Genomic DNA, 16,428 nt, shown 5'->3' with positions numbered 1-16,428 from the left:
AGACACAAATAAATGAAAAGAGAACCCATGTTCATTGATCAGAAGAATTAATTTTGTTGAAATCCTCATTTTACCCAAAATGGTCTATAGATCCAATGCAATTCTTATCACATTTCCAATGTCATTTTAAAAGAAATAGCCAAGAAAAAACTTTCCTAAAATTTGTATGGAACCACAAAAGATCCTGCATAGCTAAAACAATCTTGAGCAAGAAGAACAAAGCTGGAGGCACTACACTTCCTCATTTCAAACCATATTACAAAGCCACAGTTATCAAATAGTAGATAATGGGATAAAGGCAGACACATAGATCAATGGAACAGAATAAACAGCCCAGAAAAAAACCCACACATTCACAGTCAAGAATTTTCAACAAAGGCACCAAGAATACACAATGGGGAAAGGATAGTCCCTTCAATAAATGATGTTGATAGAATTGGTTATCTACATGTAAAAGACTGAAATTGGATCCTATTTTATGCCATATATAAAAATCGAGTGAAAATGGATTAATGACTTCAAAATAAAACCCAAAGCCATTAAACTTCTGGAATAAAGCATAGGGGTAAAGCTCATTGACACTGGCTTTGACAATGATTTTTTGGATTTTACACTAAAAGCAGAGGACATGAAAGTAAAGTAGATAAATGAAATTACATCAAAGTAAAAAGTGTTTGCATAGCAATGGAAACAATCAACAAAGTGAAAAGCTAACCCAAGAAATGGGAAAAAATATATATATTTGTAAACCACTATAACTGATAAGGTGTTAATATCTAAAATATATAAGAAACTCATACAACCTACTAGCAATAATAATATAAATAACACAATAAAAAGTTGGCAAAGTATCTAAATATTTTTCCAAAGAAGATATACAGATGTCCGTCAATTGTATAAAAAGATATTCAACATTACTAATCATCAGGGAAATTCTAATAAAAATTACAGTAAAATATAACCTCATGTCTTTAGCATGGCTATTATCAAAGAATCAAAAGATAACAAGTGTTGACATGGATGTAGAGAAAAGGGAACCCTTGTGCACTGTTAGCAGGAATGTATACTGGTACAACTATTATGTAAAATAGTATGGAGGTTCCTCAAAAAATTGAAAATAAAATTACCATATGACCCATAAATCCCACTCCTGAGTATATATCCAAAGGAAATAAAATCACTACCTTGGAGAGATATCTACACTGACGTGTTCACTGTAGCATCATTCTCTGTAGCTGAGGTATGAAAACAACCTAAGTGTTGTCAACCAAAGAATGTATAAAGAAAGTGTGGCATAGAAATATACAATGAAATATTATTCAGCCTTAAAAGGGGTGAAAATCTTGCCATTTGCAACGACACAGATGAATCTGGAGAACGTTATTCTAAGTGAAATGATCCAGACACAGAAAGACAAATATCACATGATCTCACGTACATGTGGATGCTTAAAAAAGGGGAATTCATAGTGACAGAGTAGAAAGGTAGTTACTGGAGGCTGGAGGTTGGGAGAAAAGTTGAAATATTGATCAAAGAATACAAACATTCAGTTCTAAGATGAATGAGTTCTGAAGACCTAATGTACAGCATGGTGATTATAGTGAATCAAATGCATCATATATTTGAAATTTGCTAAGAGAATAGATCTCAAGTGTTATCTCTACAAAAGAAAAAAAATAAGATAACTATGCAAGCAATGGATGTGTTAATTAGTTTGATAGTGGTCATCTTTTTCCAATACATACATGTATCAAAACATCATATTGTACACCTTAAACATATACAATTTTTCTTTGTCAGTCATACCTCTATAAAGCTGGAAAAAAATCTTAACACCCCCCACCCCCCGTGGGTGGGGGGGACAACATCCTAACTTGCTCTACTAGGTGATACTCCAAGGAATTTCTAGGATTGCAGAGCACTTGAAATATGCAAGTCTTTTGATCAGAAAGTATTTGGGTTGATCTGGGAGATACATCAAAAGTTAGAGTTTTATTTGTAAAATAAAATTTACTCATGAGTACATACCATTTTATTATCTCTTATATTGAGACAAGAAAATGCTATTGTTTCCTTTGCATTGGTACTTGAGGAACATAAATGGCAGCAAAGCTACATAGGACACAAAGATACCTTGACTTGTTTTTCATTCCATTCAATGCAGAGTTATTAAAACCCAGTGGCCTGTGAGTTATTCAAACTCTAGTGGACTAGTAGCATCTTCAGCTATCATCTACTGCATGGAGTGGCTATAATTAGTGCCTGTATTTCCATGTGGGATGCACTGCAGTAGCAAACAGAGAAGACAGCTTCTCCTGTCAAAGAGTAAATGAATCTAAAAGAAGAGATGTAGCTACATAGAAAAGTATGAGAAACATAAAATATACATCATATGGCACACAATGCATATTGATGCACTTTAATTAGTCAAAAAAATTTATGTACCCAAAAATATAAATTAAATGAATACTCAGGGCCTAATTAGAGAAGGTGTTCTGGAGGAGTACATATAAAAAATACCTATGAAAGCATGCACTCTGGGGTGGCTGGCTGGCTCAGTTGGTGGAGAATGTGACCCTTGATTTCATGGTTGTGGGTTCAAGCCCCATGTTGGGTATAGAGATTACTGAAAAATAAAACTTTTTTATTTTTTTTAAAGCATACATTCTATGATTTCCACAAGTTACTAAATGACATGCATCCCTGTAAGGACACAGAAGTTTATATGACCTTACCAGAATGGCCACTCAGACATTTTGAAGTTTTAGGAAATTGAATACTCTTGAGTAACTTGGAAAAACACTGCCATTCTAATATATTTCTGTGCCTTACACCTTGGCATCAGCACTCAACTTTTGTGTTGTGGTTCTTTAGTTTTCCTGTCTGTATAATGGAGATAATGTTAATTTCCTTCTCCTGGTTGCTGTGAAGGTCGATTTATACTTGTAAAGTACTTTGAAGATGAAAAGCACTTGTGCTTATTATTAGATGTAATATTGGCCAAAAAAGAGAAGAGTCATTTGTCTGAAGAGGGCTTTTACTTCAGAGCAGTGCAGTAGAATTAGCAAGGGCAAGAGTAGAGGAAGAATGAAGAAATACATATGGGAGGAAAGCTTTTTAAAGATTACTGGTTTTTCATGATCCATATCACCTAAAATGCTTTGAGATTTTTATTTTTTACACTGCTCATAAGAGGCTTCCTGTAGTCAATATACATGAAGAAGGAAATTTTGTTTTCTATGATAAACCTAGAGAATAATTATCTTCAGCTGTAAGGAGCACAGGTTTTCCAGTTTAAGAAGTATCAGATTTGATTAAGATTGAAAGGAAGTATTTAATTTTTCCAATGTGACTACAGAAGAGCCTTCACTGAATTTAATTTAAATCATATACATTATCTTTCATTGTGCTAAATTATTTTAATACTCAATGATTATAAACATAAATTACTAATTTCTGAGTGTAACAAGTAAATAGAATTGAAATAAACATGGTATATACGAATCACATTTGCTAGAAGTATCACTTACTAATCATACTCAGAGGAGATAACAATGGCAAAGTCAAGAGCCTGACATTTTATATCTTATATAATTTCTGCTATAAGTACTTGGCTACAGGAAAAGGAGCTGTCATTAATGTGGCATCTGATTGAATTCTTTATGTAGTTCTGCTTTATTGTTCTGCTATTCTTTTCATTAGTAAGGAAGCAAGTTTATTTCTCTTAAAGTCATTGATCAATAAAAATAAATCTATTGTAGTAAAAACTTGATAGAATAGAATTCTGTATTGAGCTCAGATGTAAAATTAAGCAGTAACAGAAAATTGCTTTCAGACAATAGTTATGCTCTAATCTGTAAGAGAAAGCAAAACAGGAATTCAGTGGCTGATCAGAGACCTTTATCCACCAAAACAGAAAAATAGAATATATTAAGTATTTAAGAATATTGAGATGCTTCTGTCAGAAAATTGTATTCAGGGCAGCCCGGGTGGCTCAGCGGTTTAGTGCCTGCCTTCGGCCCAGGGCATGACCCTGGAGACCCGGGATTGAGTCCCATGTCGGGCTCCCTGCATGGAGCCTGCTTCTCCCTCTGCCTGTGCCTCTGCCTCTCTCTTTCTCTCTCTGTGTGTCTCTCATGAATAAATAATAAATAAATAAATAAATAAATAAATAAATAAATAAATAAATAAATAAATAAAAAATATAAAAGAAAGAAAGAAAGAAAGAAAGAAAGAAAGAAAGAAAGAAAGAAAGAAAGAAAATTCTATTCACTTTCATCATTGAGTCTTCTGAGGACCCTTAGGTGAATTTAGTAAATGTTGAGAATATGCAAATACATTGATCCTGTGGACTAAAACAAAATGGTGACAATTTTTAGGTTGATAAAAGTACTGTTATTTCAGTGATAGTGACATACTATTTTACTTGAAGAATAAAAATAAAAGAACATAAATTTCTTTCAAAGGCATCTGGGTTAATGGCAAGTTTTTACATTGGTTTTGGTTAACAAACATGCTATAGGATGTGGAAGAAAACATATATATTTGCCTTTTGTGTTGTGGTTCTTTAGTTTTCCTGTCTGTATAGTGGAAATAATGTTAAATTCCTTCTCCTGGGTGCTGAGAAGTTTGAGTTTTTGTCTGGAATAAATTGGCTCTATGCATAAACAGGGGAATATCTCTCTTAAGGTTTTTTTTCTTTTTTTCATTTTAACCCCAGTGAACTGTTAAAAATCATTCTGAATAAATGGGCTTAGTAATGATATGCTTGCTTAAAAATATGTAGCCAGTAGTATTTCTAATAATTTAGTAAGCCATTCAAATTTTTATTTCCATGTTGTCTGACCTAAAAAATATCTGGGATTAGTAAGTATTCACTTTCCACTGCTTCTATTATTGATGAACATTCTACTGAGGAAAGTGAGGTAAGGGGTTATAGTAAATTGTAATGATTTAGGAGCCTCTGGCAACCATTCAATTTGCAATAGACAAGATAGTCCCATGAACATAAATTATGAATCTCCATTGACCATGTTGTTAAGATAACTGCCAATTTTTATTTAGTGTTGACTCTAAAATTTAGAGCATGATAAAGAATTGGAGATAAAAAAGTAAGGAAAAAAGTAAGGAAAGATATGACATATATATTACATCTTTCTTATATGTATGAATGATATATGTTATATATGATATATATAACTAACAACCTATAATCAGCAAAATATAATCAGCAGCAAGCATCATAACAGAACTAAAAAGTAATAACAAAAGCTTTCTTGTTCTATTCTAATAGCAAAATAGACAAAAGTGGTTAAAAACTTCCAGTTATAAAATAAATAAGTCCTGGGGATGTAATGTGTAGCATGGTGTCTATAATTAATAATATTATAATGTATATTTGAATATTGCTAAGAGAGTAGATGTTAAAGGTTTTCACCGCAAGAAAAAAATGTTGTAACTGGGTGATTTATCATGGTGATCATTTTGCAGTATATACATATATCAAATTATTATGTTGTACACCTGAAACTAATATAGTGTTATATGTCAGTTACATATCAATAAACAAGAATAACCTTTCTTTGTAAACTTAGAAACATAGGCAACAAGGTCACTGTTGTTAATATTATTATTTGCTTTATAGAGTCTGTCCACTTACATAGGATATTTCTGTCTTACCCAATGTAACAATTGAAATCTATATTACTATAATACAAATAAAAAGGTGTAATTTTTGTATTATGGATTGAGCTTCATACTCTAACCAAATTGCATAGTTTTCCACATCTTTCTAAAACACAGCTCTTGACTGGGTATTATATAAGACTGATGAATCACTGAACTCAACCTCTGAAAATGATAATACATTATAAGCTAATTAATTGAATTTAGATTTTAAAAAAGAATTCAATAAAAAAAAATAAGTCTTCTCTTTTTCTTCCTTTTACGGACTCCTTTACACCTTCTTCTCCCACTGCTTTCTTCTTTTCACCTGCCACAGCAACAGTAGTACATGATGGGGGATTTTGCCATCATAAACTGAATCATCATCTCTACATGAGAAAAACAAATTAACAAATAAGCAGGAAATAACTGCTGTTTAGAAGAATTACAATCGCCATCATCACAAAAAGTTTAAAACTTCAAGTATCTATAAGAGAGAAAATAGTTTAAATGCCATGTGGACAAAGATACCTCAATTTGAGAAATCAAGTGAATGAATTTATTTCACCTGAAGTTTCATTAAGAAAACTATTAAAAAGAAATCTAAAATAAGATAAACAAGATTAAAAAAATTTAAATATGCTTATTTAAATATGCAAATTACAGAATAAAATTTGATTGTATTTTGGAAAATAAATATACATGAATCACCTTTTAAAAAGAGTAATATTGGTTCATCTTAAAAACTCATAATTCTTTTTATCCATAAGCTGGAGAATTGTATACAGATTTTATTTAAACTACCTTGTTATTTTTATTCAGTACATATTTATTAAAATAACCTCCTACATTTAAAGGTTTACATAATGAAAATTCCATCAATTAACTAAAATGAGACTGTATGTTACATTACCATACTGTAATATATTTTCAAAATGCCCCTTTTACAAGTCAAAAAAGAAATGTGTGTCATTGTATGAGAACTCAAAAAAAAAAAAAGGAAGAAAGAAAAGGTGTAAGTAATAGATGGATAAGTATTTCTCCATTATATCTAATTTGACTTAATGAGAAGTAGTTCTTAACTTTCAATCAACCTCAATATAGCATAATATTCAAAATAACTTTTAGAGGAATCTTTTAAAGCTGGAATCATAGCTCTTATGCATTTTATCCCCTTGATAACAGATTTTCTTATTTAGCTCTAAATTTTTGAGAAGTAATTATTAAAATACATGGCACTGAGTCCATTTTTTTATTATAAAACTTTTATATTAACTAAGAGATGTCTAGGTTGTCAAGGGAATTTACCAATTTATGTCAATCATCTGGTTTCATAATTAAACACAGTTCTTTTTTGAGACTTTTATATAAAATCTACACAGTTTTCTGTAATGGGAAAAGGGGAAACTAGGTCTTAGATAGCTTACATCAGTGACTAACAAAAATCCTTACAAAATATTGTAAGAAATCATGACATTGTTTTATTATGAATTGTCTCAAATTATGCTGGTCAACCAAGCCTAATCATGCTAAAGTGTAGAATATATTAATTCCAGATACAAACCTCATTCATAAAAAATAAGGCCATTTAAGTTGGAATATTTTGATATTCTCATAATAAGTGCAAGTTCAGAAATCAGGGTTGTGACAGTAAAGCAGAGGGAAGCTAAGGTTACAAAAAGGAGTGGGGATAATGTGATAAGGGCACACTTTGGTTCTGTGATGTTCTCCCCCCAAATCCAATCCAGCGTCTCATTAGAAAACAGCAGAAAAACCCAAATTGAGAGACATGCTTCAAAATACATGAAAACTACATTGCCAAAGAGTTGAGCTTATGAAAAATAAGTATTGAGCACTCACAACTGGAGAGACCTAAGAAGAAAATGTAACATGGTATCATTTAGAACAAAAAACATTAACAAACAAAACAAAAAAAAAGAACATGAATGGAAAAAAACTGGTAAAATCTGAATTAAAGCTGTAGTTTTAGTTCTCATATTGTATCAGTATTAACTTCTAAGTTGTGATAAGTGTTATATAAGATGTCAACCTTAGAGGAAACTGAGTAAAGGACAAGTAGGAAGTCACTGAAGAACTTTAGCAACTCTTCTGAAAATATAAAATTATTAAATATAATAATTAAAGAAATAAAAATTAGCAAAACAAATGAAAAATAAGGAATGATAGAATTTATAAGAAAATTGAAAATGAGAGGTGTCTGGGTGGCTCAGTCAGTTAAGTGTCTGTCTTCGGCTCAGGTTATGATCCCAGCGTTATGGGATGGAGCCCTACGTTGTGCTCCTCCCTGCTCAGCTGGGTGTCTGCTTCTCCATCTCTTCTACCTCTTCCCCCTGCTTGTGCTCTCTCTCACTTGCTCTCTCCCTCAAACCAATAAATAAAATCTTTAAAGCAAAAGAAATAAAATTGGAAATGAATCAGAGGGTTCCAAACTACACAGAAACTGGTTAAAACTGCAACATTACCTACACATTTATTTCTTAATAATAATAAAGACTATATATGAAGATTAGAAGATAGAAATGTATATCTATAGTGATCCTAAAGACATGATATGTATATTAAGATTAATTTTGAGTTGTCATCAATTTTCTGAATTTAGACCTTTCCAGGACAAATAACAGGCTTTACACTATAACTCCTTAAGAAAGAGCTTTGGAGGTATACAATAATTTATTCTGCTAAGGTACAGAAGAATGAACTAAGGTACAGAAGAAGAACTCTTCTTCTTGCTTTAAAGTATCATAGTCAGAGGTAAGGGGAAGAAGTCTGTCCAAAGACAGAAGACTGTCCAAACTGCATCCTTAAGGTTAGACTAACAGGGAGGATCACATGGGATCAGAGATACCAGTCAAGAGGTTTTTGTTGTTGTTGTTACTCTTAATACTGATGACTAAAGGAATAGGAGACACCAGAGTAAAGCACTGAATGAGAACAACAATAAATCAAAAGGGATAGACTATTGATTTCCACAACCAATAAGGCTGTAAATATCACCTGAGTACAGAAAATGGAGCCTGTAATCAAACACTGAGTAATATGAAAATAATCAGTGATGTGCAAAGTGTGAGAATTGAGAAAATTGTAAAAATTTCAAATCCTGTTCTACTGAAGATCTACTGATATCTTCAAGATGGCACATATTGCATGGGGGGAATGAATTTGATCAAAAATTTAGAAAAAAAATGTTTTAAAGAAAGATTTAGAGATTTCTTATTGAGTGCTCCTAGACTTTTAGATGACAATATATTTTGTAAAGCTTGCTGCCAAAGGGGGTAGGCATCTGAAGGGGAAAAAAATTAAAGAAAATATAATACTTATGAAAATTTGGGGGTGACCAAATAGGTTTTTTTCTAAAGAAATTTACCTAACATTGAACATTGACAGAGCAATCATATTTAAGTCACTTTAGAATATTTGGTGGGACTATTGCTTACATATACCCGAGTCTTTGATTCCTGGAACTCTTAGCACTTTTGTATTTCTAGGTCCTGATTTCAATGCCTGCTAATGCCACTAGTTGCTAATCTAGAGGGGTCTTATGAGTTCTCTGGTTACTCTTAAGTAATGGAAGAACCCCACATCAATAATTAATATGTCCAGCTCAATGAAATTAGCCAAAGCATGTGTACACACAGACATACACACACAAACAAACACACACACTGAACTGGGAATAGATACCCTTTCCCAGTTGGTCTACTGTAAATGAGCCACCAGCAGTCAGGAGTTGGGGATAGCAGTAGGTTTGGCTTCTTCTAGAGTCTGAATCGGAGAAGGGAGGACAAAAAAAAGTGCTAAGAGTATAGGAAAACTTTTTTCTCTCTCTTTTTAATAAAAATAAAACTTCCCAGTTCATATAAGTGGAAGTTCAGATGTAGGACAGAATTCCAGGGTTGGTGATCTATTGGCTCATTGCTATCTCAAAGAACTCAGTATTTGTCTCTGTGTTAAGTCATCTGAAATGCCAGAGCAATTCCTCTCTGGGTTGTAGGACAGAGAATAATAGCAATCAAATCTACAAGGTGCTTTATAAATATCTAGTGAAAGAGAATACTTTTATCCATGCTTTAGAAGCCATTCTAAAATTCATCTTGATTGGCCTACATCCTCTCCAGAAACAACAGCTGTGTCTGGGAGAATGGATTATGTTGATTGGTTTAAGCCGATCAAACTTTAACAATGAAGCAGAAGAGGGCTTGAAAACAGTTTTACCTGAAGTGAATGGGGGCTGTTATATAGTTTTTGCTGTGCTGTTAACTTTCTGGTTGACATGGGGAATTTCTTCAATTCCCTGGACCTAGGGTACATCATTTTTAAAGATTTAAAGATAGGATTGAATAGACTTCCTCCAGGGAAGATGGCAGAGTTGGAGTATCTGAAGCTCACCTCCTCCCATGGATACAACTAGACCACAGCCACATCAGTGTAAATCACCCAGAAAATAACCCAAAGATTGGCAGAAAGAACTCTCCAGAGCTAAATGTAAAGAAAAGGCCACATCAAGGAAAGTAGGAAGAAGAGTAGAGACACAGTCTGGAACTAAATGGACTGTCCAAAGGAGGGAGACTTGCCATGGGTGCTGAGGAGAGAGAAACAGACCCTTATAGCAGGGATCTGAGGAAGATGAAGATGAATGAGGAAGATGAATCTCCATAACATTTGACTTTGAAACACAGAGAGGCTGAATTTCACAAGTTCTTACAATCCGCAGGACTTAAAACCTGAACTTTATAAATCAGTAGGCTCTGGGAAGAGTCAGGAGGGCAAGGGGAAACTGAGTCCCTGCCCACAACAAATGGCCCCACAGAGATACAGCACAGTGGCAGCAGTTTGAAAAGTCCCTTGGATATATGAGAAGGAGATTTGTTTATTGATCTCAGAGCTTGTGCTGGAGGGGTAGAGATTATTGGGAACTTTCTCCAGGAACAAAGGAGCTGACAGGTACCATTTCCTTCCTGCATCCCCCAGCATAAACACAAAGACACCTCCAGGAATTGGCTTGGATCCAAGGCTCACTACTTAACTTACTAGCAGTGTCGTCCACCAACATGCTTTCCTATGGACATGCTCCTCCAGCCAGGCCTCAGCTCTATGTCCCCTCCCAAAGCAGACAACTGCAAATCTGGCTAACCTTATGCATCCTGCTCCTACATGATTCTGAGGATCTGTCACCTCCAACCCAACCTGTCTCAGTCCCCAGCAGCTACATGTCCCCTCCTCCCAGCACAAACTTGCCAGCACTGCATGGACTGCCCCTGCATTCTCTTGTACTTCCATGCTACTGCATCTTTGGCACATTCCTGGTCTAACTCAACTCAAACTCAAGCAGCCCCAGACTGGCCCATTAACAACACAGATAACAAACCCTGTCCACAACAGGCAAAGACAGCCATTGCAGATGACTGGACTAAGGGCAAAAGCAGCTCAGCTGGAACAGCAGGGTGCACACAACACACACAGAAGACACCCCTGCGGCACCAGGTTCTGCAGGACCTCTTCTTCAGCAGATCACTACTTTCAAGAGCAGGAGACCACCACACTGGCCCTACAAGAAATGTTAAGAAAGATATCTGAGTAGAAAGAAAAGACCATAAGGAGGAGTAAGAAAAGTAAGGAACACAAAAAGTAGAAAAAATAAGTATAGCTGTAAAAATCAGTCAAGGGAATCATAAAATAAAAGGTTATAAATTATGATATGATATACTTAAAACATGAGAAGAGAAGAGTGAAGATCAACTTAACATAGACTGCTATATGCATAAGATGTTATAGACAAACCTAATGGCAACCACAGATCAAAAATTAGTGACAGAGCTGTGTTCATCAAGACAGTGTGGTACTGGCACAAAAACAGACATATAGATCAATGGAACAGAACAGAGAACCCAGAAGTGGACCCTGAACTTTATGCTCAACTAATATACGATAAAGGAGGAAAGACGATCCACTGGAAGAAAGACACTCTCTTCAATAAATGGTGCTGGGAAAATTGGACATCCACATGCAGAAGAATGAAACTGGACCACTCTCTTGCACCATACACAAAGATAAACTCAAAATAGATGAAAGATCTAAATGTGAGACAAGATTCCATCAAAATCCCAGAGGAGAACTCAGGCAACACCCTTTTTGAACTTGGCCACAGTAACCGGAGAAGGACAAACAGTGTATGTTCTCATTCATTTGGGGAATATGAATAATAGTGAAAGGGAATATAAGGGAAGGGAGAAGAAATGTGTGAGAAATATCAGAAAGGGAGACAGAACATAAAGACTTCTAACTCTGGGAAATGAACTAGGGATGGTGGAGGGGGAGGAGGGCGGGGGGTGGGGGTGAATGGGTGACGGGCACTGAGGGGTACACTTGACTGGATGAGCACTGGGTGTTATTCTGTATGTTGGTAAATTGAACACCAATAAAAATTAATTTATAAAATTAAAAAAAATTAGTGACAGATATGCAAAAATAATAATAATAATGAGAAAGAAATCCAAGTATTTCACTTTTAAAAAAGCCAACAAATCATGAGAGAAGAGAACAAGGGAAGACAGGAACAGAAGAACTACAAAAACAACCATAAAACAGGTAAAAATGGCAATAAGTACATACTTATCAATAATTAATTTAAATGCAAAGTTCCAATCAAAAGACATATGATGATGAAATGGACCTGGGCACTTGGGTGGCTCAGTTGGTCAATCATCTGCCTTCTCTCCAGGTCATGATCCCAAAGTCCTGAGATCAAGTCTGGCATCGGGCTCCCTGCTCAGTGGGGAGTTTGCTTCTCCCTTTGCCCCTTGCCCTGCTATGTTCTCTCTCTCTCTCTCTCTCTCTCTCTCTCTCTCTCTCAAATAAATAAATAAATAAAATCTTAAAAAAAAAAGTAAGACCCATCTATAGGCTACCCATAAGGGACTCATTTCAGAGCTAAAGACACATGTGAAGGGATTGAAAGCAAAGGGATGGAAGAGCATTAATCATGCAAATGGAAAAGAAAGTTGGGGAAGCAATAGTTATACTGCACAAAATGCACTTTAAACCAAAGTCTGTAAAAAGAGACAAAGAAGGACACTACACAATCATAAAGGGCACAATCCAATAAGAAGATGTTATAATTGTAAATATTTGTGAACCCAATATGGGGGCACCCAAGTACATAAAGCAACTAATAACAAATATGTGTTTAGCAGAAAGAGAAATTAAGAAAACAATCCTTTTACAATTGCACCAAAAATAATAAAATACCTAGGAATGAACTTACCCACAGAGGTGAAAGACCTGTGCTCCGAAAACTATAAAATATTGATGAGAGAAATTGAAGATCACACAAAGAAATGAAAAGATAGCTCATGCTCATGGACTGGAAGAAGGAAAAAAATTGTTAACATGTCCATAGCCTAAAGCAATCTACAAATTTAATGCAACCCATGTCAAAATACCAACAGTATTTTTCACAAAACTAAAACAAATAACCCTAAAACGTGTATGGAACCACAAAAGACCCCGAACAGCCAAAGCAATCTTGAAAAAAAAAAAAAAAAAAAAAAAAAAGAGGTATCACAATCCCAGAGGGTATTCGCTCAGTGAAATAAGTCACTCAAAGAAAGACAAATACCATATGATTTCACTCATACATGGAATTTAGGGAAAAAAAATAAATGAATAAAGGGGAAAGAAAGACAAACCAAGAAACAGACTCTTAACTACAGAGAACAAACTGATGGTTATCAGAAGGGAGTTGGGAGGGATGGGTGAAATAGGTGACAAGGATTAAGAGTACACTTATCACAATGAGCACCAATAAACAGAATTGTTGGATCACTATATTGTATACCAGAAACTAATATAACGCTGTATTTTATCTATACTGAATTAAGATTTAAAAAGAAATAGGATTAAGCAACTTCTAAGATCTTTCAAAAGAATGATTCTAAAAACAAAGCTTCAGAGTGATTATAGAATTTTATTCAATAATTTAAAGTTTTTTAATGTCATGTGATAGGCATCATTGTCATATCTGGGTAATTAATATTCATAAAAGGCAAATACTTTATATCTCATGGAATCTATTTTCCAGTGGAGTTGAAAGAAAATAAACAAGAAATTAAGTGTATAGCAAATTGCTAGTGATAGGCACTAAGTTGAAAAAGAAAGCAGGGTAAGAGATTTAAGAAGTATCTGAGACAGGTTTTATAATTGTAGCCAATTATCTCACTTAAGAGGTCACATGTGAACAAATATTTGGAAATCATGGTGTGTCAAAGGATTTCTTGAATAAGAGTGGCCAGTAAAGTAGGAGGGAAACTGAGGTTTTGGTGTCATAAAAGCCAAGGAATGTATGTGCCCTGGGACAGAGAAAAAATTAGAGACATAGGTAATATTAGATATTATAGGGGACAGATCTTTCAGGCCTTACAGGTCATTTTAAGGCTTGTGGTAATTCTAAGTCTTAGAGGAAGCCTATCAGAAATAATTACTGAGGGGTGCCTGGGTGGCTTAGTCGGATAAGCGTCTGCCTTCCACTCAGGTCATGTTCCCAAGGTCCTGGGATAGAGCCCCCCATGGGTCTCCCTGCTCAGCAGGGAGCCTGCTTCTCCCTATCCCTCTGCCCCTCTCCCCCTGCTTGTGCTCTCTCACTCACTCTCTCACAAATAAATTAAAATCTTTTAAAAATAAAAATAAATAAACTAAATTTAATTTAATTAAAAAAAGAAATAATTACTGAGAACTGCTCCTCTTCTTTCAATGTTCAGCAAATACAGGTTCAACCCTATGTTAGTTCTCAAGAAAAGAGGCAGGAATAGATGACATTTCATTGAAATCTATGCATCTGTTTATAGTCCTGAAATTTTCTGTTGTTTGTGATGCTAATAAAACCATAAAATGGAATTTATATGTTCCATTTTATGAACACTCAATTGAGGATAGTGGATTTTAAGCTGCTTTTGGTTAAAAGATTGTAGGAACATTAACAGAATTTTTAAAATTTATCAAAAGAAATACATATATTTTAAGCATTGCTGTCAAGACTCCCATTTCACTAGGTACAAATATTTTTGTCTCTAAAATGCAATGCATAAGTGCTGAGTGAACTAGATTCTTGAAATTTATGCTTTAGAGTATCATGATTATCTGATACTGAAACATCCAGGGAGAATTCAGTTAGTTCTATACTCAAATCAGTGTAAATCTCTTACAAATTTTATACAAAATGAGGCCATCTATGCTACAGTACATTCATATGCAACATTAGTATTTGATGTGATTCTTTAGTGTAGCTTGCAATGAATTTTAACTAAAGTTATCAAGTCTTATTTGAGTTACTTTTATTCATTAATTGTCCATTTAAATAGAATAAGATGCTTCTCTTAGAAAATTTTATTACTTCAAAGAAAAGAATATTGTTAATCATAAATTCAGCTTGAAATGAAAATATGGTTTTTTAAGAGTTATTTCTTAGCAAGTGCAGACTTCTGTAGACTTTTTTTACTCTGGTCAGAATTTCCCCAGTATTTCCATTAACTAACAAAATATCGATAACGTATATTCAGTATACCCAATCTTAGTTTTATTTTGTTCAAATCAAATCACCAATTTGGTCATTTTTTCAGATTTTAAATTTCATGGAAAACTGTGAGAAGGTAAAGAATAATACTGCTAAGAATTTAGTTCCTGGCTCCCTTCGATGCTACTTTTTAAAGTTATAAGTATAAATCATTCTTCCAATTCCCTGTTCTTTTAGTTCATTAAAACTGTTTTCTCCCATGATCTTGTTTTCCACCATACCTAGTCTCACTCCCATGGTCACCACCAAGATCTCGCTATTACCAGTAATTCCATTCACACCCTATAATGTCAATGTGTTTCATTCTCTGACCAGTTATGTTTTCTCATTTTAGCTATAATTTTCAGGTACCCTGAACCTAGCAAGCCTTCCACTCCACCTAGACCACTGATACTACCATGTTTTCATTCTCTAAACCTCAAGTCCAGATCCCCCTCTTGCTCACTTTATATTTCATTGTCAACCACTGTAATCACTCTGCCTGAAAACTTTGACTTCCTTCACATGTCTCTCTGATGTGAAATCACAAAGCTGCTCGGATCTAACTCGCTATCTCCTTTGCGCTGCCCTCATTCAGCTGAATAACTGGGGGACAAAGGGTTCTGCTGTTGCCAGGCAGTCATGCCCCACACCCTTGATCCTTGCTCCCTCCTTCAGATGACTTCTTTTTTTTTAAGATTTTATTTATTTATTCATGAGAGACATAGAGAGACAGACAGAGACATAGGCAGAGGGAGAAGCAGGCTCCCTGTGGGGAACTCGATGCAGGACTCGATCCCAGAATCCTGGCATCATGACCGGAGTGGAAGGCAGAAGCTAAACCACTGAGCCATCCAGGTGCCCCTCAGATGACTATTTTACATGTTCTCCTATTTCCTGAAACTTCCAATACCTTCTCAATTTATCTGCATTCTCTGATGATGGGATTCTTGCCTAATCAACTGAGAACACTGAGGTTAGATATATGAAAGAAAAAATCTAGAAATTACCGACATTGCATTCACTCACCCGACACCTTCATCCATAAGATCTGTCTTTCCACCTTCTCCTGAAGTCGATTTTCCATTTACACACAGATCCTATCTCCCCTCCCACTTAGTGATATGGGTGGTCACTTCTTCCCTCTCTTCCCTACATCATGCCTTCCATAACCTCTATCAATTCCCCTTGGCATAAAA

Source organism: Nyctereutes procyonoides, unplaced genomic scaffold, assembly GCF_905146905.1.
Source record: "Nyctereutes procyonoides isolate TBG_1078 unplaced genomic scaffold, NYPRO_anot_genome, whole genome shotgun sequence".
Taxonomy (NCBI): Eukaryota; Metazoa; Chordata; class Mammalia; order Carnivora; family Canidae; genus Nyctereutes; species Nyctereutes procyonoides.
This window is presented reverse-complemented; position numbering follows the sequence as displayed.